General features: G+C 27.5%; 1 protein-coding gene across 1 annotated transcript in view; it reads left to right on the top strand.

The window, feature by feature from the left end:
* LOC111027081 (octopamine receptor beta-2R-like) overlaps positions 1 to 27,307 on the top strand; it is a 177,111-nt gene that overhangs the window by 54,015 nt on the left and 95,789 nt on the right. The window lies entirely within an intron of this gene.

Here is a 27,307-nt window from a genome sequence, read left to right as displayed (position 1 = left end):
CAGCGATTTGAAATTTCACCTGACATTTTGTACACATTATATTATTTCATTTTTTAAAGCTATTGAGATGTATGATTTTCGATGAACACAATGTTCATTTCTAAGCATTTAGACTTTAAATTTTGAAAAAAAATCACGAATTATTTTGTAATATTGAAATACATACCTAATTGGATATTTATACGAATAATAATGATTTTTAATGAATAATATTAGTACGACAACCCCACAAATCTGAGATGAATTTAGGTATGTATCCACTTATAAAATAACCATAGACACTTGTAGTTTTCAACAAATATGTGTATTAGAGTTTTCCAGGCATGTTATATTTAAAATATTTTGCCTTTATTAGAGCAATTCACAGATATTTGAAAGTTATTCAAAAATAAATCTTTTTTAGTACGTTTATGATGATAGAAATGTTGGTTGTAAGTAAAAAGTTTGAAAATCAAATACAACGTTTCTCGTTAATTGTTTTATAGCGATTGAAGTAAATTAATTTTATTACAATTATGGAATAGAAATTTAAACTGTTTTAAACAAACCATTTCCTATTTTGTCTCTTGCTTAAAGTTATAGTTTCAAGATTTTTTTATACTCATTTAGGTGTAATGTGTTTTCTTTACTTTTCTTTGTACTTGATATTGATAACATTCTGTTAGTATATACCTATATATGTTTAATAGTTACGTTACACAGGTCAGATATGTAGGAGATTCATCTTAGGTAATGCACTCGAAACGTATCATCTTATATTGGTACAATTATTAGTTAACCATTTATGTAGTTCTTTTAAATATATTTTAATATTAATTTAACAACTATAATACCGATGCATTATATTATGACCACTATATTGATCTCAATTATAAAATTAAAAACATTATAGCAGTAAATATGTATCATAATGGGATGTTGAGAGTAAGAAAATGGTCTGATTGTTATTATTATTTTAATCCATTAAAACGATCGGTGCCATAATGAAAAAAAAAACTATACCTGTACGAATAAAAAAATTAAATATAGTAAAAATACAATGAACTTATTCCTGAAAAATCATATAATATTGTTTTTGGAGATTTTTCAAGTATCTTTTTACTAAATATTTGAATTTGAATAGTCAGTAGGTAGTAATCTTTAATTACGATTCCAGTTTTTACTAGACAATGCTTTGGTACACTTTTATAGTTACTATCGATATTTAGCAAGAACGTTGTGACATTACTCAAATGAGATTGTCCATTAAACATTATCTACCTACATTTTAAAAGAACACGTGTTGAGTAATTGCCTAAATGTCTGTAAACGAAACTGAAACACAATGGATAATTGTTATATAGAAATGTAATAGGTCTTACAACAAGAATCGGTTACTTTTACAATGATAGAGTTGATTATGTTTAGGTTCTTAAATTTCTCGAGAAAACTTTTTTGTGTAGAACATAATAGCTTGAAAGGTGTTATGTAAAACATCCTTAATAATTGAGACCACGATCTAGTTTGAAATCCACATTTATGGTGCTTTTAAAATAGAAAGAATTTTTTTAATTTCACAATCACTTCTTTAACAGTGAGGAATGATAACCATGGTCAACTGAAGGAACATTTTGCAGATATTTTGGCAAGTTCTTTGTTAACTGTGGAGCTACACAGCTCGGAGTCTGTGTTGGAATGCAATGATTTATTATTGCTTTATCTAGTGCTTTGTCGATAAATTAAGACAAATTCGTAACAACTGCGAGCCAGTATATTCTGTGTGATTAATGAATTGTAATTTTACGAACATCCCTAATTTCTTATTCGGATTTTATGTTTTTCGAATACATGTAATAATGTTAAATGAGCCAAATAGTTTTTACTAAAAACGATAACGAATATTATAATCTTTCCTCATAACACAACTACCTCAAGTCATGAGAAACTATATCCAACATAGTGTCAAAGTGTTTGTATATTATTTTTATGAAGTATATGATTGTTTTTATTATTTGTAATTTAAATAAATTCTGAAGAATGCTTAAAATGGGTAGAATTTAAAGTTATCAAACCTTCAAGTCTTATTTTTATCTCTGTCAATATTTGAATATTATTCTTCAAAGTCAAATTTGACCCACCAAAAGTTCTCAAATATGAATTCAAATATTTTACTTGAGTATTTATTTATTCCTTTCGCTCCGCTATTTTAATCTAAATTGGAGTTTGAAAAACTTCATGGATCATAAACTGTTATAAGTTATAACGAATATAATATTTTCAGTGTTTATTGTACGGAAGCTCTTGCATATTATTTAGAGAACTACATTAATTTCGATTATTTGATCGATTTAGTAACGAAAATATTATGAACAAACATAATGTATCATGTAAATAATCGTATAATACAATATAAATTTTAACAAAATTGAACATAATACATTTTGTTTTACTATTATAATTATTATACTAACCACAACATGTTGATTTAATGTGTAAAAATGACAGTATATAGTTTATAATATATAATATTATAGATTTCTATAAAGTAATAGTTCATCATTAATAGTTTTGAAACCAAAGTAGGTGTACAATAATTATATTATTGGTATGCACATTATTATTTCTTATTTTCACCCATAGAAATCACGTTGTTACAGTCATAATACGGTAGTTCATTCAAAAGAAGTATTAATTCATACATCGAATGAGTACTTGTAAATACATTCTATTGAAATGTAGAGAAACAATTTAAAATAAGTGTTCAAATATCAATATTATCTATAATATTATACCACTATATTGTCCACAAATGATAAACATTTAAAATAAATTAAAAATACTACAAAATTGAAAATATCCTATCAAATCTATATAACTTTAAAAAATGTATACTATTGTAATAGGAATGTTTCTAACTCTTTTAGTATAAATAACAAAAGATAAAATAAGAACATTTTGTTTAAATCCTTACTAAACCAAAAAGTATCATTTAAACTTACCTATATAATAATTTTACTAAAAGTGCAAGTATTACGGGTACAGGTTAATACATTTATAATTGTCTTATCATCTCGCGAAGTATAAAAATATAATATATTCTATAATAAAGATATAACTATAAGTGGGTATAATAATGGTATAAAAATGGTTTATTAAAATATAAATTAATACAATTTTTTTAATTACCATAACCATATATTCTAAACCATTCATTATCATGGATCTATTATCATTAGTGAACTAAGTTAATTAACTCAAAATCTGTTCTTCCAAATTTTTATTTTTATTTGTTAACATTTGTAGAAAACTTATGCACTAAATAAATTAACATTCGATAAAGGGAGTTGTCATTTGAAAAACGGAAGTTTGTATCTCGACAGAGCATTTCTTAAGTAAATTGTATAAAAAATCTCAACAGCTTAAACAATTGGTCTAGTATAATCTTTAAATATTCCAAAATCAGATTTAGAATAACTTCATTGTTGAAGAAGAAAAAAAGTCAAATTTTGTTTGGTGAATCGCCCTGTATACATAATATTACATATGTATAATGTATATGGGACACAGTATCTGGGATAATAAATACAATGTATATTGTATAAAATATATATAAAAACAAATTAATGTATTAATCCATACTTTTGATAGTAATATTATTATAAAAATTATAAAATTATAAAAACGAACAAATGCATTATATTTTATGTTTTTCAGAATAGTTTTGAATAGTTTTTATACAAATAATTATGCAAAATGAATTAGTTTGTTATTTATGATGAAGCTTATATTTATGTAGAAATTACGAATAAAACAGTCAAGAGGATGCAACACCTGCATGTGTTGTCTTCGTCATACAAACGTACAACATAGTAAAAATTGCTTTGTGTGAAATAGAACCACTCAAGCTGTAGTCCAAGCTAAGCAACCAAATTTTTTACTATTTAGAAGAGAGCCGCGTAACATCGTTTTCATTTTTTCGATGTCACAAAAACAAAAAAAGTCAGGTATTCAAGTTTGAAATAATGAATTTTTAAACAATGAGAACTTTTCTTCGCGAAGAACTTAAACGAAACCCTCTTAATATACGAGCACCTGCCTCATTAACGCATAATTTAAATTAAAGAATATACTATTAGGTAATAAAACAAAAAACTGTATCATAGTTTCAATTGAATCGTAAAAGTTTATTTTTGACACACGTTTATTTTAGGCTTCAGTGTGTCTGTTCATCGTCACTGTATCATTAAATTATTCGATGTTTTCTTATGGTTTTAACTTATAAGGTTACTATATATGTAATCATCAAAACGTATGCTACCTACTCATAATATAGTAATACGAAATATTGAAAACGATACAACATCCATAAAACTGTATCGTGTTAGACACATGACGAACAATTATACTTAGGTGACAACAATATCTTGGCCAAATCAGTTTGGTCGGATTTTATAGTAATATGTTATACATTAACTTAAAAATTAATATAATATACACGATAAACGTGTAGTCGACACGTTGGTTGAATGGTGACATAATCGTTCGAAAGGTATGACCGTTAAATATTTCACCGTGTACTTTTTTCAAAATCCGTTTACCTTTGAATAATGGTACAACCGGTTTATATGATATAATTTACTTTACTCGCAAATCTGTTGGATAGTTCAATATCAATGATGCACAAGAGTTTTCCTACCGTGATAGAAATATTACAACAAAAGTCACTCGGGTCATATTATTATAAAATGATGTCAAATATTTATATTATAGATTTAGGATATTTATAATCGAGTTTTTAGACAATTGTTTGTATCCGAAACACTATTCTTAAATAATTATAATTTTAAAATTGCATATTTAATTGAAAATAAGTCGAGAACCGTAGTTACAGAAGATGTATTATTTTGCTATCTAGTCGTTGTTTTTTTCGTAATTATAAATGTCACTAAATGTGTAATCATCTTAACGTATAATACAATACATAATACAGTAATAAGAAGTATTGAAAATGATATAACGTCCATATAAAGGTATAGTTTTACACGTGTCGAAAAATTATACTTTGTTGCTATAATATATCGAACGTATTCGTTCTCTGCTAAATCAAATCCGTCAATTTTGTAATAAAATGTATTCTATAATATTATGAATTATGATTTATTAACATAACAATTAATATGATATACCTACATGATGAATGTGTAATTGACATATTATTGGTTGTACGTCGACAGAATCATTCAAAAGGTTCGTCCGTTGACAATTTCACTATGCACTTAGTTCAAAATCGGTTTGTCCTCGAATAACGGTAATGCTGGTGGAATGGGTAGCGTGTGTCAACACCATGAAACAAAAACTGACGTTTCCAACCATCATCATTTTTCAACAATGTACATTGTATATGATATGTATTGTACATAATAATATAATATTAGTTACTTTACTCGCAAAACCGTTATATAGATGGATCAATATCCATTTGATTCACAAGAGTTTTCCTACCGTGATGGAAATGATATGAAAAGTTAATAGGTATATATTATTATGTATAAAGTTTAATGAATATTATAATAATATGATGTTACATGTCTATAATATGGGTTTGGTAAAATTATAAGCGTGCCTATTTTTAAAGAATAAAAAAAACAACACTATTTTTAAATAATTATAATAATATTTAGTTGAGGAAGTAATTAAAGAAACTATATTATTATGTATAGTGTATTCGGTATCTACATTTTGATACTGGTATCACTATAACATAAAGCAAGAATAGTTTTAACTCTCAGAGATATTCTTTAATTATGTATTGTAAATATTATATTATGTAAGAATGTTATTTTTGGTTTTTTAGTTTGAAATACCTAATATACTTGATGCCTTCAAGAATTCCATCGTTTTCATATATTTTTTTTTTTTGGGGGGGGGGGGGATTTTCTATATTAAACCGCAATGATTACTATGTTGTTATACATTTAAATAAAACACATGGAAATATAGAACAAAGTAAACAATTTACAGTTCAACCATTTATTACTCTTCTTTTTAAATTGTACCCCACTTTATTTAAAAAAAATTAATTTTTAATACACAATATTATTATCAATTTATACGACTTCCAATGAATTTAAACACATTATACCAAGTATTGCTCTGTTTTTACGGGTTTATTCACTTTCAATAAACATATTATATTGAAGTAAAATCTACATTGAGTTTCGGTAGTGCAATAGGCCTACCAAGAATAAATAAAGTAACCTTTGTTTAATATATTCGTGTTCGTCAGATTGAGTCGATTGTCCTGTAGCAGGCCTGTGATCACAAAATCACCACTCATATATTTTCTTAAAAGGTCCATTGTTCTATTTTTCAAACCTGGCTTACCAAATATCTTGACATGTAACAGGAAAAAAGTAAAGTTCGACGTTCGTCGAGTTTCCATCTTAGACAAAAAGGTTTTTTTTTTGTATCGATCTTTACCTCCACTCATCCTCGGCTCTTCTTAAAGCGGATTTTACCAATACTCAGACTAATATTTTAAGAGCGAGAGGAGAAGTGGTTTCCTGTTTGTTGGTAGTTCCCAGAACAATAGTAATTATTGTAGTATCATTATTATACTGCCCCCGTTTAACTACGTGTGTGCAAAACATAAAAATACTGCAGATTGAAGAAACCCGTTAAGAGTGGAAAATACCTTCAAAACTACATAATCCTAATCTGCCATTGAAAGTTTTTAATTACTTTCCAACTTAAGTACCTAAATAGTGTATAATTGTTTCTGTGTATACTGTATACATAATATACATAGATTATAATATAGTATATAAAACAGACTTTTAGTACTATCATTATAAGTTAACACTAATAATACATATGTACGTATATATTTATTGGTATTAGGATGATATGTTCTTTTTGACATTAAGGCGGGTTTCTGGTAAGCGAAATACGGTCTAGTTTAAACTTCAGTGAGTAAAAGTTATCAGAATAAAATGAATGTCAAAAACTGAAATATTTAAGCAACACTAGATTTTTTCAAAGTAAAATTTTGTTATAATTCAAAAATAATTAAAACAATGATAAAGTTTTCAAAATATTATGGCTTTTTAAGTATGTTTACTGACATTCTAAAGGGTCGACTATATTAATTCGTTTAAGAATATAGATCAAATTATACATTACACAGACGAAATTAACCAGAAAACCTATTCTATAAATAATTATTAAGGAACACTATAGGGACTGATAACAAATAATAATTATTAATCGGATCAAATTAGAAAAATCCTCATTATAGTTTGTCGCTATACAATTATTTTGTATGAATTCAAAATAAAATGTTTAAAAACAGATATACCATCCTAGGTATCTATTTCAACGATTTCCCATTAAGATGAAGTACATCTGGTTTTCACTGGAGAATTGTGAGGAATTCAAGTAATTGATTTTTATTGTTTCTGGTGTGTGTTTCAATTTAATGCATATTATTATGTATTATTGTTCATTAAAAACCAGGGTTAAATCCCATCGATTTAAGACGATTAGACATCTGTCTGTGTTTGATAATAATATATATATCGCATTCGTGGCAGCATAGAATAATAATATGGCAGTAGAGTGATTAAGAAGCTTAATACAGTAGCTCAACATAATGGGCCAATGATATCCCGGTAGCGAGGTGTTGTAAATTTACGTATTATTTGTCTTAAACACTATACGTAAGAGCCGAATAATATAGCACTACCATTGATACACACTCAAGTACGCCTCTTAATATGGATCTTACGAGTGATTCCAGCAAATATGTATGGGGAAGATGTATCCATCTAAATAACATGTGTGCGCATAATAAATGTGAGTGAGGTAACATGACAATTACAACCAAATGTATATTATAGTGTAGTAGGTATGTATTAATTATGTGTACAAATGTGTTGTATTTTAGCAGATAATTTCGAAGGTTTTCTTTTTATTTAAAATGGATATGAATTCGTGGTAAAAAAAATCGTCATCGCTAACCTAGAAAATCATTAATGTTTACCACCTCTACTCGGGGATGCACTGAGACAATATTTCAGGCCATGAACACAAATATCAAGACAAGCCATCGAGAAATCTTCTGCCATCTCGCCTGGCCAGCTCGCCCATTGTCTGTACACTATATTGATTGATAAAAAAAAAAAATGTTTGATTTATGCAGAAACAATACAAAAGAAAAAAATGTTCTTTGACTTAAATAACGAATAACGCTCATTATTAGCCTAGACGTTATTATTTGTGGTAGACATGTTGATATAGTAGTGAAAAACATCACTATAATAAACGAAATAGCCATTGATGGCGTCACTCAAGTATCTCTCAATATCTCAATAATGTATCTTACTTGTGATTACTGCAATTATGTATAGGGAAGTGCCACAGAGGTATCTGAAACATGTGTGCACAATAAAAAATGTGAGTGAGGTAACTTGAATATAACCCAATGTATTATATTATATAGTGTAGTACGTATGTATATAATATATTATTATGTGTACAAATGTATTTTATTTTAGCAGATAATATCTTACGTTTTTTTTTTTTTAAATTATCTCTTAATGGATAGGCCGCCATTTATTACGGAAACTCGTTGTTGCTATCATCTATTAAATCTTTATTGTTAACTCTCTGTAATCTATATTGATTGATAAACAATAAAAAAATATTTAATTTATGCACAAATAATAATAACAGAAAAAAATGTGTGTTCTCCGACTTAAATAACTAATAATAAGTTCGTCATTCGTGTCTTGTGATGGACATATAATTTTTGTACAGTAGAGACTAATATAGCGCCACCATTGATAGCGTCACTCAAGTATCTCTGAATAAGGATCTTAGTGTGTGATTCTAGGAAACATGCATGGGGAAGAGATATCTGAATAACATGCGATGTGTTGCATAATAAAATATGTGAGTGAGCTAGGTAACATGACTACAACCCAATATTTATTATTGTGTACTCGGTATATGTCATATGTATAAACGTATTTTATTTTAGCAGACATGATATTTGACGTTTTTTTTTATTATTATTTATCTCCTAATGGACAGGAATTTGTTAGGGAAACTCGTCGTCGCTAACCTATAAAATCGTTATTGTTTACACACTGTACGACTATATCGATTGATAAACAATGAAAAAATGTTTAATTTATGTAAAAACAATACAAAAGAAAAACAAATATATGTTCTCCAACTTAAATACAACGAATAACGTTCGTTATTCTTATCTGGGTTCGTATTTTACGATAGTCGTAATATAGTTGTAAAACAAATACATCTACCTACATCTAGGATTGATGCAAGTGTAAATCTAAATATATTTATGCACAATGTCAGTAGTTTTATTAGCATGGAAAATTTCGCCTTTTTGAATCGTCAGTGGTTCTTATAAAAATGCATATTTGAGTTGAAATAACCATCAATGGAGCGAGTGTCATTAAGTTTTTTGTAACTTTTTAAAATAAACAATATTAACAGAACGCCAGTAAAAATATAACCCGGATAATGTAGCTCAAATGTCACAGTCCGTGGTCAATATATTTGAAAACTTTACAATTTTGCAAAGAAAACTCTTAGAGATTGATTGTGCATATTGTTATATATAATAAATATATATGTACATTTATATACTCGGATGTCATTCCCGGTTTTGTACAAAATAATCGAATTTGTCCTATATATTTTCTTCTTTGCTTATCACGTATAACAAAAATTAGATCTGCTCACTTGGACAAATAATATCAAGATTGAACCGAAACTAAAATTTTGCATTTTAATGATGTTTTTCGTTGTTGTGTGATTAAAAAATGATTTAAGATCATCACTGAAATCAAATTTAGTTACAATTTGCTTATAATTATTAGTAATGATTGTGTTATACTAACCATGTACTATGTAGGTATTATCATGACTAACACTAATAAATTATACTAAATGGCCGTTCGAATTAAATTTAGTGTGTGATGAAATCCATAACTATACCTACTACCTACTGTTACCACGACTAGCCTAATCTACCCGCATCTTATAAATACAAAACAATAATAATAGTTACATTCAATGCGAGTGTATTGTAAACTTACGTGTATGATGTTATACTCTATTTTTATTAAATGTAGTTATAAAACAAAACTAAAAATTATAATTTTAGACCAATATATCAACTAAAAATAAATTATTGTATAGTTTAATGTATTTCTGCTTCACTCTTATAAAAATATTCACATTAAAATATTGAATTCTACCCACGTTTTTATGTCTTAGAAAAATAAAACCAATAGCATATTTTTACTACTCCTGCGATAATATCTGTCTGGCTTGCACGGTACTTTGCATAAGTGATACATTTCACAGTTATAATATATACGAGTGTCTATATGTATATAGAATATAATATTTTGTAGGTATATGCATTTGAAAAATCCTATCTCCTCGGTCGCATGTCCCTACGAAATTATTGGGTCATCCGCAGTGTACAACTAGCTCTACAACCATTTTGTTCGATGAACATTCTCTTTCGCTATAATATAGACGTATAATGTATAGTCATATTATGAATAATGAGTATTGTACAGTGTGTAATATTATCGCACTACAATAACGTTCGTTTCACAAAGACAATTGAAACCGTTCTTTGAATATTATAATCGAACATTGGCCGTTTGTTAACGATAACAACAACTATAGAGCGTAATAAACAATAATAATAATAATAATAATAATCAAATATATATATTTGTGTATGATATACACACTTATACATATACATATATTGGTCGTGCGTGTTTACCCAGGGTAAGGTGCGTTAACTTTGCATATCCCTGGAAAGAGCTTTTCGCAAAGAATGCGGTTGAAGTTGCTCGCACCAATAATTTCTTTATTGCACGAAATTTACATAATATCCTATAACAATGCTTTCGAAACACTGAACATCTGATAACCGTAACCGTATACATTTGCATAGAAACTATGTTGAACGAGTACGTTCGAGTTACATACCTACCATAATAATGTTAATATTAATAATAAAAACTGTATTTAAACACTTAAAATTACAATCGATATCTATTAAAATATTGAACTCGCGCCTAAAAAGAATTTTTCCAAAATTTTTCGCCCGATTTCGGTGCTAAATTCCGAGGTAATCATATTCCCCGGTGGTTTTAGAATAGCTTAGATATTTTAATAATTTAGCAGCTATATTGACCATTTCTTTCTTCTTTATTTATAGGAAATACGAAATGTTCAACTTAAATATATTTTTAAAAAGGGCCTAATTACAACCGTAATGATGTATAAAGATAAATTATAAGAATTGAACAAACTATGGAAAACATAAAAAACATAATAATATATTAAAATATTTATATATTAATTTAATATAATACCAGCGTGTCGCTTCAGCTAAAATACGTTCGTTTCAACGGAATTAATACAATTTTCCGAAGTTCGAATATGCACATGGTGTGCGTATTGCTTATAAAGTTATTTTTAACGTTTTCTGTTACAATACCTAATTAATTGAATATAGAAAAGAAAGTTGCCGTCAAAACTTTTTAAATATTGCGTCGATTAATTTAATATCATTTGATCGTATTATATAATTAAGAGTTGAATATTAAAGTTATTGTTTTTGTTTTGTTGACAATATTGTGGTTTGTAAAAATTTTTGAAAAATGAATACGCGTTTCCAACGACATTCAGTCGTGATATTATGACGTCACGCGATGAACTCGCTAAGATATTATAATATTGTTGTTTATTTAACCGGCAAGATATTTTTTGATACGATACATCGACGGTAATCCCATACATGCACAGTGCACACATTATGTTTCCGTGTACGTGTCCATTGTGCGTTCACTCCACTGTCATTATTTTTAGACTTATTATGGGTGGTCATGTGTTGTAAGGTCTTCGTGATATTGTCTATACGGTATGTTTGTAAAATGCCTACAAGGTAACCGTGTGGTTTCGTCATCGTGTTTCTTTTTTATTTCGTTTTTTACAAGTTTAACTATAAAATAATATATTTCGTTGTTCTCAACGAGTGTATTCCATGGCATCCCCGTTATCTCGGCCTCTTGGAAAATTGTGCGTAATTCCATTTTACAAATGTAATGTACACCCGAAGGTTGAATAATTCACTTTCATCGATGATGTTTAGATTGAATACCTATTTAAACGTATATTATGTTATGTTTATCAAATAAATAACAATAGTTTTTTGTAAGAAAATAATTAAATAATATAATTACATAATTATTAAATATAATAAGAATTTTTAAACATCAGTTCCGATGACACCTACAAAATGAATATAAATTGTAGGTGCCCAACATCCGGGATAAAACTTAATTCAAATACACTTTATTAACTTATTTTAATTAGATCAACATTGCAGTTTGATCCTCCTCGCGTGTTTTTCTAGGTATGTTATTACTTATTATCGACTTAAATTTACATGGAGATTTACACAATAATTTAGTGCATAGACATATTTTATACTTTAGTTTTTATATTTTATTTTATTCTACAGAAGAATTATTATATTATTAGTTTAAATTTGAGTGCTACTATGCATTTATGTATAAACTTTTTAAATTAAAAAAATATTTTTTTGAGTAGGAATTAGTAGGTATATCCACATTTTAAGTATTATAGATATAATTATTTAAATTTATATTTCTTCAACAGATTGTTTTAACATGTTATATGATCATTAAACGGTATTATATTCTATCCAATTAAAAGCTCGTCTGCTGAGTAAACATCAAATCATCTCCTAGAATGACGACATTCTTTTGAAATAAATGTGTTTTTTCCCTATTACTATTGAAGATATAGTTCGACATAGGATGGGGCAGAAGGGTGGTATCTGCGAATAATGGTAATCAAACCTGTCAGTACCACGAGTCCTCAGTTGCACTCAAATCTGCTTGTGTTAGAATTCACGAATGTCAAAACAACATGATACGTTAGTGTATATTATAATATGTGCTATGTGTACAGTAAATGTGAAATCTATATTCATAATAATTATATATTCACAGTACATCTCAGGCAATTATAATATACAGTAACGTCTTTGGATAATATATATGTAGAAGACAATATTTCTTGAGTAACAGACTGATGCAAAATGATGACTCCCAACAATACTGAACGGTTTTCCGGGGAACTGAGCAATGGGTTCTGTTTTGGTTATCATAAATTTAAACTAACCAGCCACTCGTCTAAAACCGTATACACAATATATGCGGAATAACTTGATCAAATTGTTTTATGATACGCGGGCAACTTTGTCCGCAAAGTTTGTTATGCAATACGTGTGCCCGACTTTATATACGTTCACCGGCGACAAATCGTCCCTTTGAAAACTAGTAACTACTATATAAGCAATTGTAATGCGCCTTGAGGTCGCCCATTCGGTCTCTGTAATAATATTTCTCATTTGCTTAGTCTGCAGAAATGCAAGCTGGAGCAGGAGTGGTTATCGATAATTCGGAGAGTCCTTCAAGCTCCGTTTTCCAAACGAAATAATATTATGAATGAAGTTTAGGCACCCGGATTTCAACCCTTGCGCTGACAATCCTACTACAGGAGTCGTCGGAGTGTGTATAATAGTTGTAAATACGTAATATGTTCTACTGTTTATTTTACGGACTCAAACAGAGGTGTACCAAGACGTATATGCGGTCGACGACCCTGTTCGAAACGAGTATGATATAGGTCCTAATGGCTAATTATTATAGGTAGTGAATATAATAGTACATCGTTTTAATATTGTTCGTATAATATTACACGGGAAAATAATAAATTATTTTAGAAAAAATATATAATATCTGAATCGTGACTCAAAATGTCCAATGAAATATTTTAAAAATATGGGAGGGGAATATCGCGCTAATTCTGAAACGAGAGAATGGGTGCGGGGCAACATGTTGATGTATTTTCTTTACGACTATAATAAATTGTGTATAAATTAAAAATGTAACACTGTTATGCGTGTGCGTACCTATGTGCTATAATATTTTATCGTCACAAACACTGAATGAGAGAGACTGCAATGTTGTTCGTAACACTAATCGATGCGCGATATGGTTGCACACATGGACAGCATTGTATGATATATGAGACCGAAACTCGCTTGGTGTATAATAAAGCTACAGTGGCCATGAAAAGTGAACGTTGACCGACACGCGCCTAGTGGTCATTTCAGTTGAGATTTCAATAGAATATGTACTGTATAAAACAGATAGTCTTCGGACTTTTAAATTATTCGAAATAATATTTCCCATTGGCGATTGGTTAAACATTTTTTCTCACATGTGCGACGTACCTATGCAACAGTCAAATGATTTACTATACGCTGAGTATGATATTTTAATATCATTATTATATTGTGTTTTGTGAGCCTATTAGTAGATTGCCACCCATTTCCTGAACACCTCTTCCAGTTGATGTTTGTGAACTTCCCAAACGCAAAACTGTTCAGGACAGCGACAACAAGATGTACTGAATATTATGATCAGCTTTATTTAAGTTTGAATCTTAACAGAACAACATTTTTTCATTGTATTTTTGAAATCGTAAAAGTTAAGCATAGTAGGTATTATGTCTGTGATTTTTGTGTCCCATTCACTTTTATTGTAATTTTACATTTTAAAGTGCACAAAAATAAATTATTGAGGAAATTAATTTTACGGACTATGTTCTAATAGAGATTATACTTTGGTATTCATTTTAAAATACACTGTGATTTTTGAAATCAATTCAGGTGATAGAAGAAAATTGATTCAGAGTAAATTATTAAAATCTATACTAAAACCTATCCCTGTCTGAACTTTTTTACCTTGTACACTTTAAATAAAATTAAACATAATACTAGAATAACACCACGAAGGAAAATATTAAACCATATTGCAGGTTGACAGCTATTAATCACATAACATACAAGTATTATAATGACTGCTGTAGTATACAAATACTACATTTTTATCCTTTTATGTTGTTCAAAAACTTGTTTTTCCAATCAATTATAATTAATTAAAAACACATTATGAATTTGAAAACGTTTAATTAAATTACTTTTTATAAGAGGATAATTTATATTTTCTTGTATAAGTTATTATTGTTATATAATTAAAGTGAATGTCAATCATGCTTCGTATGGCAAAAACATGCTGGCATAAAACGAGGTGTATATATACACACACACACACACACACACACACACACACGCATTATGTACATATAAAAATATTAAATTTGATACTAACGAAATAAAATTGGAATGAGCTGCAGCAATCCTTCGATTAATCAAACTGTTTAGTAATTATATAGTCTATACCCCCGCAGTACCGGGTCGGCCGTGGCGTAAAACGACCACACAAAAACTGATAAAACGTCTTTCAGCTGAAAAGAGAAAATTAACTTTTGGGCGGTTTTCCCGGATGACAACCCCTCGGGTAGGGGTTTTGATAAATTGTCGGTTCGTATCGTTTATACCCTCCGATGGTTATGATTCCTGCACGTCTGTGTGTTCGTATTGAAACGATTACATTTACAATATTCCGAGGTCAATATTGCGTGTGCAACTCTGTCAGTGTATTTATATTATTATGCAGCCCCATATATATACCGACTATATACGACTCCTCTTGTCACTCTGACTGAAGTAGTTTTAACACGTGAGTGATAAATCACCGTGCCTTATCGCCATGATAATAAGACGAGGTGGGGAAAATAACAAACAACGATAACGAACAAAAAACATAAAAATTAATGGTATTCATATTATGTAAGATATGTAGGTAGTTATGTATAAGACATAAAAATTATGAATAAATATTTTCCAGGTAAAAATCGTGTATTGTAATAATAATAAACATGACGATCGATCGAATTTATTTTTAACTTAAAATTTCTCTATGACCCATTAATTTCATTACTGAGAAACCAAGTTGAGATTAATATTTCAAAAGCTGGTAATCAAAATTTGTATTCTCTTGAATAGTGTACATTTTTAATTGTTTAATTAAAAAAAAAATAACAACAAAATTGTGTTTTCATTAGGAAGTGGCTATAAAGTTTAGATGAGCGGAGTGGTGTTGCACAGGACCACCCTACAATATGTGTTTGACCACTTCTCCGCTTGTCTATATTTTAAATACTTATAACTAATACCTATTCTGTTGCTAGTATGGAAATCGGTAATTATACATCAAAATCTTGGCAAAAATATTCTACTTTGGATCATAATATTTATGTTTTTATTTGAAACATAATCAAATCTTAAGAAATGATAACGATAACAAGTAGTAATTAAAATATATAAATATATTTTTTTTTTCAAAATCATTGATAATTATAGAAATATTTAAAATAAATTTTATTTTTAATAAAATTATAACATTAATAGGTACTTCATGAAATTATATGAGTGTTTATTGATAAAGGAACTACCCCGTAGTGTATATTGTTATAATCATAGACCATAGTATATCACTTTTATTGTTATTATTTATTTTATATTGTAGTAATTTTGTTATTGTATTGTGACCTTTACGGGATGAGAATTGTAACTTTTGAAATGTATGTTTCGCATATTTTTTTTTGTGAAAACTTTATGGTACTTTATTTAGACTAAAAAGTCGGATTATGTTACACGAAGACACTATACAGATAATCAGGAATGAAGTTTTAGTAATGTCAAAGTAAATAAAAAAGTTATTACTTTGTGTTCCAAGAGAAGGCAATTGTAATGTATATGTGTAACATATGTTCTATGTATACATATATCTAACCACCAATGTCAGCAATCAGTAATTTTCAGTAATGACTAGTTATTATTGACAATAGCTGATTTGGTTAGATAATGTTGACATTGAATAGACATTATACCAATATTACGTAATATACGTAAATTGACTAAAATTGGCAGTTGACAATATTTAATAGAATAATAGTATGTACTTAAATCGACAAGAGAAAATGGTATCGAAAATATCTTACAAATTATATTATTATATTCATTATTATTATTGTATTTAATATTAATACTATTTTTGTAAAAAAATAATTATTTAATTTGTTGGTATAAAGGAGACTGGCTAGGTACTTTAAATCCGGCAGTACTGTTTTTTGACAAATTTAATCATTTTTATCAACAATTTAAGAAAATAAAACTTTATCTTTAAAATATCTATAAATATAATTATATACTTAATCTTGTTCATTTAAATATTTCAAACATTTAATTGTTTATACACAAATCGCTAGTTTAAGTAATATTTTTTTTGTTTCAAGGATAAGTATTATACTTCTAATATCTATTATCGATAAAATTATAACTTTCAATTGTTTACAAATGAAGTATGTGGTTTCATGCTAAACTTTTTTTTTTAAATTTCTTGTAAAATACTTACGAATATTGTATAATTTTTCAAACTAAATAATGATCTTAATGTACAAACAATGTCCAATTGAAATTTAAAAATTTTTACTGCTTCAAAAGCTGGTGACATACACAAAAAAAAAACACACACACACACACATATTGTAAAACCAAGAAACTTAAATATTACTATTATAATTTTATGACAATGAATGTTACATTGTAGTTATGATTAAATTTCATAAAAAAGTAATAATCATTTGTCAAGAAATATTATAATTTACATTGCGAAACAAATATTGATTTTTTTTTATAAACGATGAAAAACAGTTTTGAAATAAAATAATTCATAGATTGTATTATTAAATTTATGAAGAATTGGTATCATATTATACCTTGAATATTGTGCGCAAAAGAAAAATTACATTACATTATTTCTTAAATTTTCCCGAGATTGTAAATTAGTTTTAAGTTTTTTTTTTTTATCAAATGCCAGTAAAACATTTCTAGTATTTTATGTGCATTTGTTAATTTTTTTTCTTTCTGTACTTATTCAATTTTCTTGATTTTAATACTTTGTATATGAGAGTGAATTCGTGATGTATATTATGTTTAATATAACAACGATTACTTAAAATTCAAATAGCTTTTACAGTCGTTATTGAATAGACAAATGAATAAGCCGTTAATAAAAAGTCTGATTAAATAATAGTAAAGCGAATTGTCACATACAACTCCAAGACATATAATCTGAGTGTATAATAAATAAAACATTACACTATACCAACAAAGACTCTTCAATAGCCGATATCATGATAGGCAAGAGGATCATTCTGGTCTCGGCAGTCGAGGTTGGGCACAGTATCGATAAATTAATAAAATGTGAAATATTATGTCTCTGTGGTTAATTGTTAGACATATATCATATTATTGTAGTGACACAGGCGATACACTTGGGCATGCTAATTGGCTAATATTATCCGTCCAACAGGAAAGAGTGAAATCAATAAACCAATAATATTTTTATACATCACACATAATATTATTATGTGAATACTTTTGTCATAACCAGAATGATAAGTCACAAGCGACTTGTTTTATTCGGTTAGTCGAACGAAGAGTAAAAAAACAACCCACTCAGACTCGTCCGGTGCCTCGAAGGCTCGACTTCTCCTTGCTCCCTCTAAACGATAGCACGTGGGGTGCCGAATCGGTATCAGAGGATGCAACGGGATATCGTATACGTATTATGCAATCCGGAACGGTTTCATACTATTATGCAGAAGTATTGTAGTATTGTAACCAATTATTTTTGATTTTGAATATTCATAGAGGAGGTTAAAACAAAAATTGTTTCATATAATATATTACTTTTTTTCATGTGTATTTTGTTCTTTTTTGTAGATTAGATTTAATGTGATGAACAAAACGTGTCAATAATTTTATAAATCCTACATAAACAACATTACCTAGTTAATTACTTTATTATTTTCTACGTTGAGTGTTGTATGTAATTTTAAGTATTTGAATACTGCGTTCTAAGTATAAATATTCATAAATGTATTACTCAGTACGTATGTGTAAATAATAAATAACTTGCAAAACGCGGTATATTCGGTGCACACAATCTTTTCTCAATATTAAACACTTGAGTTGTGACAGCTTTCCATCGAGTGCGTGTAAAATTCTTTGATGGAAATTACGATCAGGAGCTAATCCATGCAATTTAATACTCAATATATTGTAACGAGATACAATAGTTACAAGCTACTGTTTAAGAACACATTTAAATACTTCAAGCTACAAGTTTCGTATTCCAGTTAAACAAAATATAGGTACAAGTATTGTCTGTTATGAAGAAATATAAATGTTTTGTACAAATCAATTGGCATTGGTGCACACCTACGTTCGAATAGTTTATTAATACAATACAGGTTCCTTGAATCCATAGCTGTTGTCATATATTGTTGGTGATAATTAATTTTTGGGTTGTATAGTGAGGTGAAGTCAGTATTCTTATAAGAATTAGATACTAATCTAATGATTTTATTTACATGTGTGTCGTATAATTGTTAAGTAAATATCCTATTTGTAAATAATTCCAAAATTGCAAAAATATTATATTTTAAAAATACAATTAGAAAACGTATCTTATACATACATCTAGCTATAAATTGCAACGCTACAAAAATAAATTACAAATGTAATAAAGGTCGAGTTCTACATATGAATTAATTGTGAAATGTTTGAACTCCTTATAATAAACAGTAATAATAAAATATGGTGTACCTACCATCCTTTGGCGTTGTATTACTTAAACCGTTTTATGAAATTATATATAAGTGCGGGCTTTGACGTAATATTTCACCCAATCATACAATTTCAGTTCTATCGGTTTTCAATTGATTATTTTTTTATACCTAACGATAATATTTTATAATATAGTTCATTAACATCGACATAAATGTGTTTTTCCAATAACCATATAAACACCTAACCATATACAGTTTACAAAATTAATTTAGATGATAAAGGTATTTTAGTTAGGCATATTTTTTGAAGGATTGGCTTATGTTATATGGACGCATTGTTCTATATTCTAATGTAACATTATAATATTATATTTTATAACTTATAACTTATTACTTATCTAATACTTGCAAGAGTCGTATCTTGAATCGGTATCTACAGTACTGATACGCTATCCTTTATTACTACAGCTTTCTGTCCAGATATTATTTTAACCTTCTCTATATCCAGTTTAATTTATTCATTTTATATATTTTCCATGTTGTTGCGTTGGTGTCATAGACTGGATTAGGTTAGGTACCACATCAAATAGAATAATAATATACTATGATACGAGTTTATATATTTTCGAATTTTGGGTAACGTATTTTGTATAAAAATATTGTAATTTTGTAAGAGTTGAAGATACTATTCTTAGGTAACATTTGAGTAGGTACACAATATACCTACATATAATTGTAATCAATAACTGTTCAGTCAGGTCCGCTTCAGTCAAATTGTTTATTATCACTTTGACTATCAGCATCACACTTACATCATTCACGATTGAGTGATATTATAAGATTATTTATCATATTTTCTAAGACGTTTTTTTCTTGTAATTTAAATTTGTAAAAAAAAAAATGGAATAGAAATTATGAAAAATTATTAATCTACAGAAGGTATATCTTAAAATGTTGATGCCTGATGAAATATCATAAGAAACATTTCAAGATATACCTTCTGTAGATTAAACAAATTATTTACCATATGTAGTTTACTATGCGTAGACTCAGTTTCGTTAAACTGCAGGGTGATAACTGCAGATGCCTATTGCCTATAATCATTAATATGAAATGGAATCACAGTTGAAGATAAAACAAATTAATTTATGTTGTGGATGATAAAAGAGTCTATTTAATTTACTAATTGAATACTATTTGAATTAAAAACCCTGATCGAGTATAATGTGTACTGCTGTTAACATCGTATATAATGTATAATGTATATTTTAGGCAGTATAATAAAATATGATTGCATGTATTTTATGTGTTACGTTTAGTTAAAAGTACCTGAAATAGTATGTAACGAAGAGAATTTCTAAAAATATTTTCTCTCTTAAATTTCATACAAAATTCTTCGAATAAATAAAAAATTTCACTCTTTTAAAATGTACCTACTATAATATTGATATTGTACCTACAATATTTTACGAAATATATTTTTTTTCGTTGGAATTCTCGAATTGTTTACAATAGGTAATTTATAAATGATGTATACAATATTATATACTTTTGATATTAATATATATTATGATGGCTACATTATGGCACTCAACTAACCCGGCTCGCAGGATGTAAAAATGAGATGATTCATTGTTCATTGGATTGTATATTGGACAACATGTAATATACATTTTTATTTTTGTCCTTTGTAATTTAATTTTTGACATTTCCTATTGTAGCGCTACGGAGAATAATGTCGGGACACGGACAGAGAGAATAATGATCAAAACGAAATAAGTATTAACCGTACCGTTACGCATTTCTTACTTAAAAATCGGATATTACATTATACAATGCTAGATACCAGAATAATTTTACGTTGTTCATTGGTATGATTAATTACCGATACGAACCTAATATTACATATTATCTAATTTAAAAACACATCGTGACCTCAACATTTAAGATTTTCGAGTACTATACTGTGATGTGGAAACATGAACAGTAAAAGAGTGCACTGATACAACTGTGAGAATACAAAATAGCATTTTATATGTTCACATAGTGTGTGAAGTTTCGTGAAACATCATTCATATACATATTCAAGTTTATACATAGGTACACATTTTACGTTGTATAATAGAAGTGTGTATATGAAAATATAATATGGTATATAAGCTCAAGGCAAAGGTCATTAAATTCGTCATTAATTATTACCATAATTCGCACACGATAATGTTATTACGATCTATACATAGACGAGTGTTTAAAACGATAATAATTAATTTAGTGAATTTTCTTACATCACTCAATTTTACAACAAATATTATGTGAATGTATTTATAGACATTGTTTTTATTAATAATTATATCTGTATAATAGACGTCATGTAGGTAGAAAATTCGTTTATACCTCACATAAATTCGTTATTGTAGAAACATAAAGTCGTCATATTATACCAATTACATAGGTACTTACGTAGTTTTCTTGACATCAAAATATTTGAATACAATAATACCACCACAGTAAAAAACAATTTTATATGATTATTATTATTATTATTATTGTTTTACATTTATCATGGAAATCATAAATCATCTCCTTCGAAAGTGGCGCTCGGTTTGCTGTGGTGTTTATATTACGTTTTTTGAACTTTAAACGGTCATAAAGATCGTTCATTCTAAAATTTATTTATATATATGTGTATACTGTATTATAGTTAGAAAAAAATAATACGATTAACCTTGCACAAAATTGAAGCTTAATTTATTACGGGGATTAACATTGTGTTTCAAACTTAAAGAGGCTTAAAATAAAATAAAAACCAGATTTTAATTTGCAGTATAAATTGGTCATTCAGTCGAATAGAAATAATCAACAAAATTAATAATCATTGAGATTATTTTATTATTTTGTTTTGTAATTTATAACGTTGTGCACTATTGTAATTTTTTCTACGGATAAAATAATATTATGTTCTGTTTATGTCCCGTTAGTTGTAATTGGTTGTTTATGAATTTGACAAACCATAATGTATTATTTTTTTGTTTTGTTTTTCATATTTTGTTTACTATGTTATATTTTATCTACTATGTCAATTGGAAGAGTTACAAGAAATAATTCAATACTGCTAATTATACTACAATTATTATGTTATCATATTGTCAATTTTGGTTTTCAACTTCCATGAAAATGTACACAGTATTATTTATTAAATGTATGAGTTTATTTGATCGCATTAAAAAATACATTAAAGTATTGTGTATCGTCGTAATATTATATTATGTTTAGTTAAAATCAATTCAGTAAAGTTTATGAAAGTATTGTAAATACTATTAATTATTATGCGGTACCTACAAATAAGTAAATAAAAAGGGACATGTTCTTCTTGCTTAATAAATAATCAATGTATGCACTTGTTATTTTATTAAAACAATTATCTTTTATAAAATTAGCATAGATAGATAAATACTTTCTAGCGCCTAGCTGCAATGTAATACCAGGAAGGCAACTACGAACAAAAATATATTATAATTATAATTTTCACACCATCATAGTAGTTCATTAATGTCTATTTTTGTGTTTAAATAAATTAGTACCATTTAGAAAATAGGTCAGTAATTTTTTTAGATTATTGTTAAGTGTAAAAATTATTTATAGTAACACACGTGTGAGACTTTGCTAATTGTTAATTTAAGCAAGTGAGTCTATGTCAGTTGTTAGTTGTAAATGCTAGAGACCTATTGAATGTATTATAATATTTTTAGTTAATTAGAGTTTTAATAGACGTTTTTTTTCATTATTTGGATTGAAAAGGTTTTATAATTTGTTTTCTTATAAAAAAAATTTATAAAAAAGCATTCATTACTGGTTAATGAATTTCGAAAATAATAATGGAATACTGCCACTAAAAATAATTAAAAGTTTTACTGAATGAGACGCTATGATTAAAACCTTTGTAGGAAGGTTTAATTTTTCCCCACAGCATAACTTATCCTTACACGAGTATTATAGAACTACGAAGATGCATGTATTGCTTTGTTACAAATATATTGTAATAATATTGGTATACCTTAAGCATGACATCCTTATTTAAGACAACGTACTAAACTTACTGTGTCAACTGTGCCTGATTATTTTAAATGAAAATACTTTTAACGTTTTTTTTTTATACTTATGATAATAAAGAGCCATAATTGTATTATATTTGATTGCAAGGTAAAAATAACATAAATTAACCGTTGAGAATTAAATTTCTGCATATAATGTGATATTGAAATACGTCGTACTATTAGTTTCTTCTATTGAGTTATTTTTATTTCATTCGTATACAATTTAGTATAGGTGTAGTATAAAAATTTAAATAAAAAACATATATATAATTAATTATATGAGTGAAATATATAAAAAATATAATTTACATGTGCTAAAAATAATAGGTATAATGAACAATAATTTTAACTGTTTTCACTTAGAATATTTTTTATTTTCAACATATTCGTTTATCTATTTTTGAAATTATACACGAAAAAGTCGTATTTTTGGTAATTTATAAACACATGTATCATATACGAGTATATAAATTACAATTTTGACGGAATTCAATTAATCTTCGCTATAATTGTATCAAAGAGATGGTCAGATTTTTATTTCACAGTTAAGCTTATTGTTCATTATATTATTTTTAAGCATATTTATTTTTATGCAATTAAACATTAAATAAGTATTGTTAATATTTTTCATATGCTTTTATTTTGATCTGTTTACTATATACTATATAGAATATTTTACATATTATAAGAAAAAAAAATAAGTAGATATAATTATAAATAATTTGAGTACAAACACAACCATTCATAAGAATAATAAATAAAATCAATTCAAATGTATTCAATACTTGAGTTGAAAAAATAGAAGGGGAACGCAAGCAAAAAATGGGCATATCTGAAGATTTAAATATTTATTGATTTATTTATATAATAAATTAGACTGTAGGCTAAGTAAAAGAACAGGTGCTGCACACAACCAAACATTTCCCTACCTACCTAGAAAAAAAAATATATCATTAATTATTAATATTTTAATAATTCAAATTTGTGAGATAGGTGTACAATATATCAATATATACATATCAACGTGTCGACGTCACGGCATGGACATGTTTCTACCTTACAATTAATTATTACTACCTTACACGCCACGCTGTATGCGATTTTCAATTTCACCCTACCTTTTACAAGGCAATGATGCATTAGGTATCTCAAATATATATATTTTTTGAAACTTAATTAAAGGCATTTAAATTTAAAAAAATTACCATCGCATTATTATGCTGAAAAAAATTGTATAACGATGGCCATATAGGTCTAAAAAAATGACTTAAAATTGAATCACGTTGGTTCAAACTTCTCGGCCACACTTCCGTGACATACATCTGAAACATTCATTAGTAATTTTATAGAACCCAACAAATCCAATTTAACTAATTTAATGTGATATTACCCAGGAACTCTGGAGTTTTTCACTTGTTCCACACACAGTTTATGCACGATTTTAAACCTATAGGGCCTTCACAGACATTCATTCTCGTGCGCGCGCGCGCGCGCGCGTGTGTGTGTGTGTGTGTGTGTGTGTACATTCCCTATTATTTCATATTTGACGAAGTTTTTGGTGTAATTGACGGTTACTTGGGTATCCACATGCTAAAAGTCCGTTGTATCCTGCTCACCCATCGGCGCGTTTAATTACGTACTTCATTTTTTACGAAATCGTGTTATGTAGTTTGGTTGTTTTCAGTTTCGACTGTGCAATATCAATCACGTTACGATCATTTGATAATTATTGGTAATAATTACGTAGGGTATATAGTGCAGATGGATCATTATATTTACGGTGCATCGCATACACCATACACAGCATTCGTCCAATTTACGTTATACCACACACTACATAATATCATTATGATATTTTTCTATGTAATTTGTATTTCTTATTTTTTTCATAAGTGGTACAGAACAATAAATATATTATTATCATCAACTGTTAATCAATTGATTTACTGTAGATCGCATACACTATATTATAGTATTCGTACAATTCAAGATAGACCGTATACTACCGTGCTACATAATATTATGATAGCTTAGCTTTTCTACTGTACATATTATGTTCTTAATTTATTTATTATTTAAATTGTTCTACTTCATTTTAAGGTATTATTTTTGTTTTCACTTAAATTATATTTAAGTAATTGTTTTAGTGTTCACAATGTTTGCATTATGCACAAATGGGCAATATTATATTCATTTTAATTTCGTGTTTTATGACTGATTTCCACGCTAACACAGTACTAAGAAAAACATATTTAGTCTTAGATTCCTAATTACATTTTTATATTCACTTTTTTTTTTTACACTCACGGTTGCATGGTTAAAAATTACTATAACAAATAATCATAAGCCAAGTGTATTTTTATTTTATTTTTGGTATTAATTACAAACATTAGTGCTATAATATGAAACTTTTGAAGCACTTAACTTTTCCCCTCCAAAAAGAAAAATATAACATTATATATATATCATTTTTAATACAAAAGCTTCTTCACTAACACTTAGGACCTAAATCTAATTTAATGTAAATATATAACTTGTAATACTCTACTTGTTAATTAAGTCAAATAATTAGCGTGCAAATTTTGTTTTAAGTGGCTATCAAATACTTCTTCCACACAACTTATATTAAAAGCATTATAAGTAGATTTGTTTGAATTTTTGAAGTATACATTAACTGGCTTTAACTGCCAAATGTACTGGAATATATTTGTTACACCGGAGAGAGAATAATTATAGAAATGTTACGAAAATGAAATTGTATTTATCAAAGTTTTTCTTCGTTATATTTAAATAAATACATTTTGATTACGATTAACAATGCCTCCCCTACTCTTAAAAGTAAATTTGTTTGATTAAAATATATTTTGATTTTGTTTTTTTTTTTACTTCCTTTTTCCACACATGAAGCCTTTTGTTACTTTAAGAACAACGCGTATGATGCCACTAGTCACAAAAACCTAGATTTATTTGATAAAACAATCATATACAAGTATCTAAATAAACCAAAATATTCGTCTTTTACACCATTTTTTTCCCATGGCCAAGATCAAATATTTTTATTTGTCTTATATAAAATATTATGTTTCTAATGAGATAGATTTTCAAGTATTTTTTCTCTTAAAATTTTACTTGGATGTTAGCATGGATACAGAGAATAATGTAACGGACAACCAGTGCACAACGAAAAAAACAATTTTTTTATTTCATTTCTATTATTATGTTAAGGATTTGTAGTCTAAGTAGAGGGATGATTTAATTAAATGGCAATATGTATACTCAATATACGAGTTTAAATAATGTTAAAGTATAATTGATAATTTTTCTCATTCACTTTCATTGAATTAAATCAATAAATTACAAAGTACGTGGATATAATTTAGGGTTAATGACAAAATCAATGGATGATTTATGCACAACAGCATTATAGGTTCGTACGATATCACTATTTGTGTTGTATTATAATAATCCTATACATTAAGGTAATAAGTTATCATCACTGATTATTATAATCGATATAATGTTATGTTTTATTTTTTTCA

The sequence above is a fragment of the Myzus persicae genome, unplaced genomic scaffold, assembly GCF_001856785.1.
Source record: "Myzus persicae strain clone G006 unplaced genomic scaffold, MPER_G0061.0, whole genome shotgun sequence".
Classification (NCBI taxonomy): domain Eukaryota; kingdom Metazoa; phylum Arthropoda; class Insecta; order Hemiptera; family Aphididae; genus Myzus; species Myzus persicae.
This window is presented reverse-complemented; position numbering and strand designations above follow the sequence as displayed.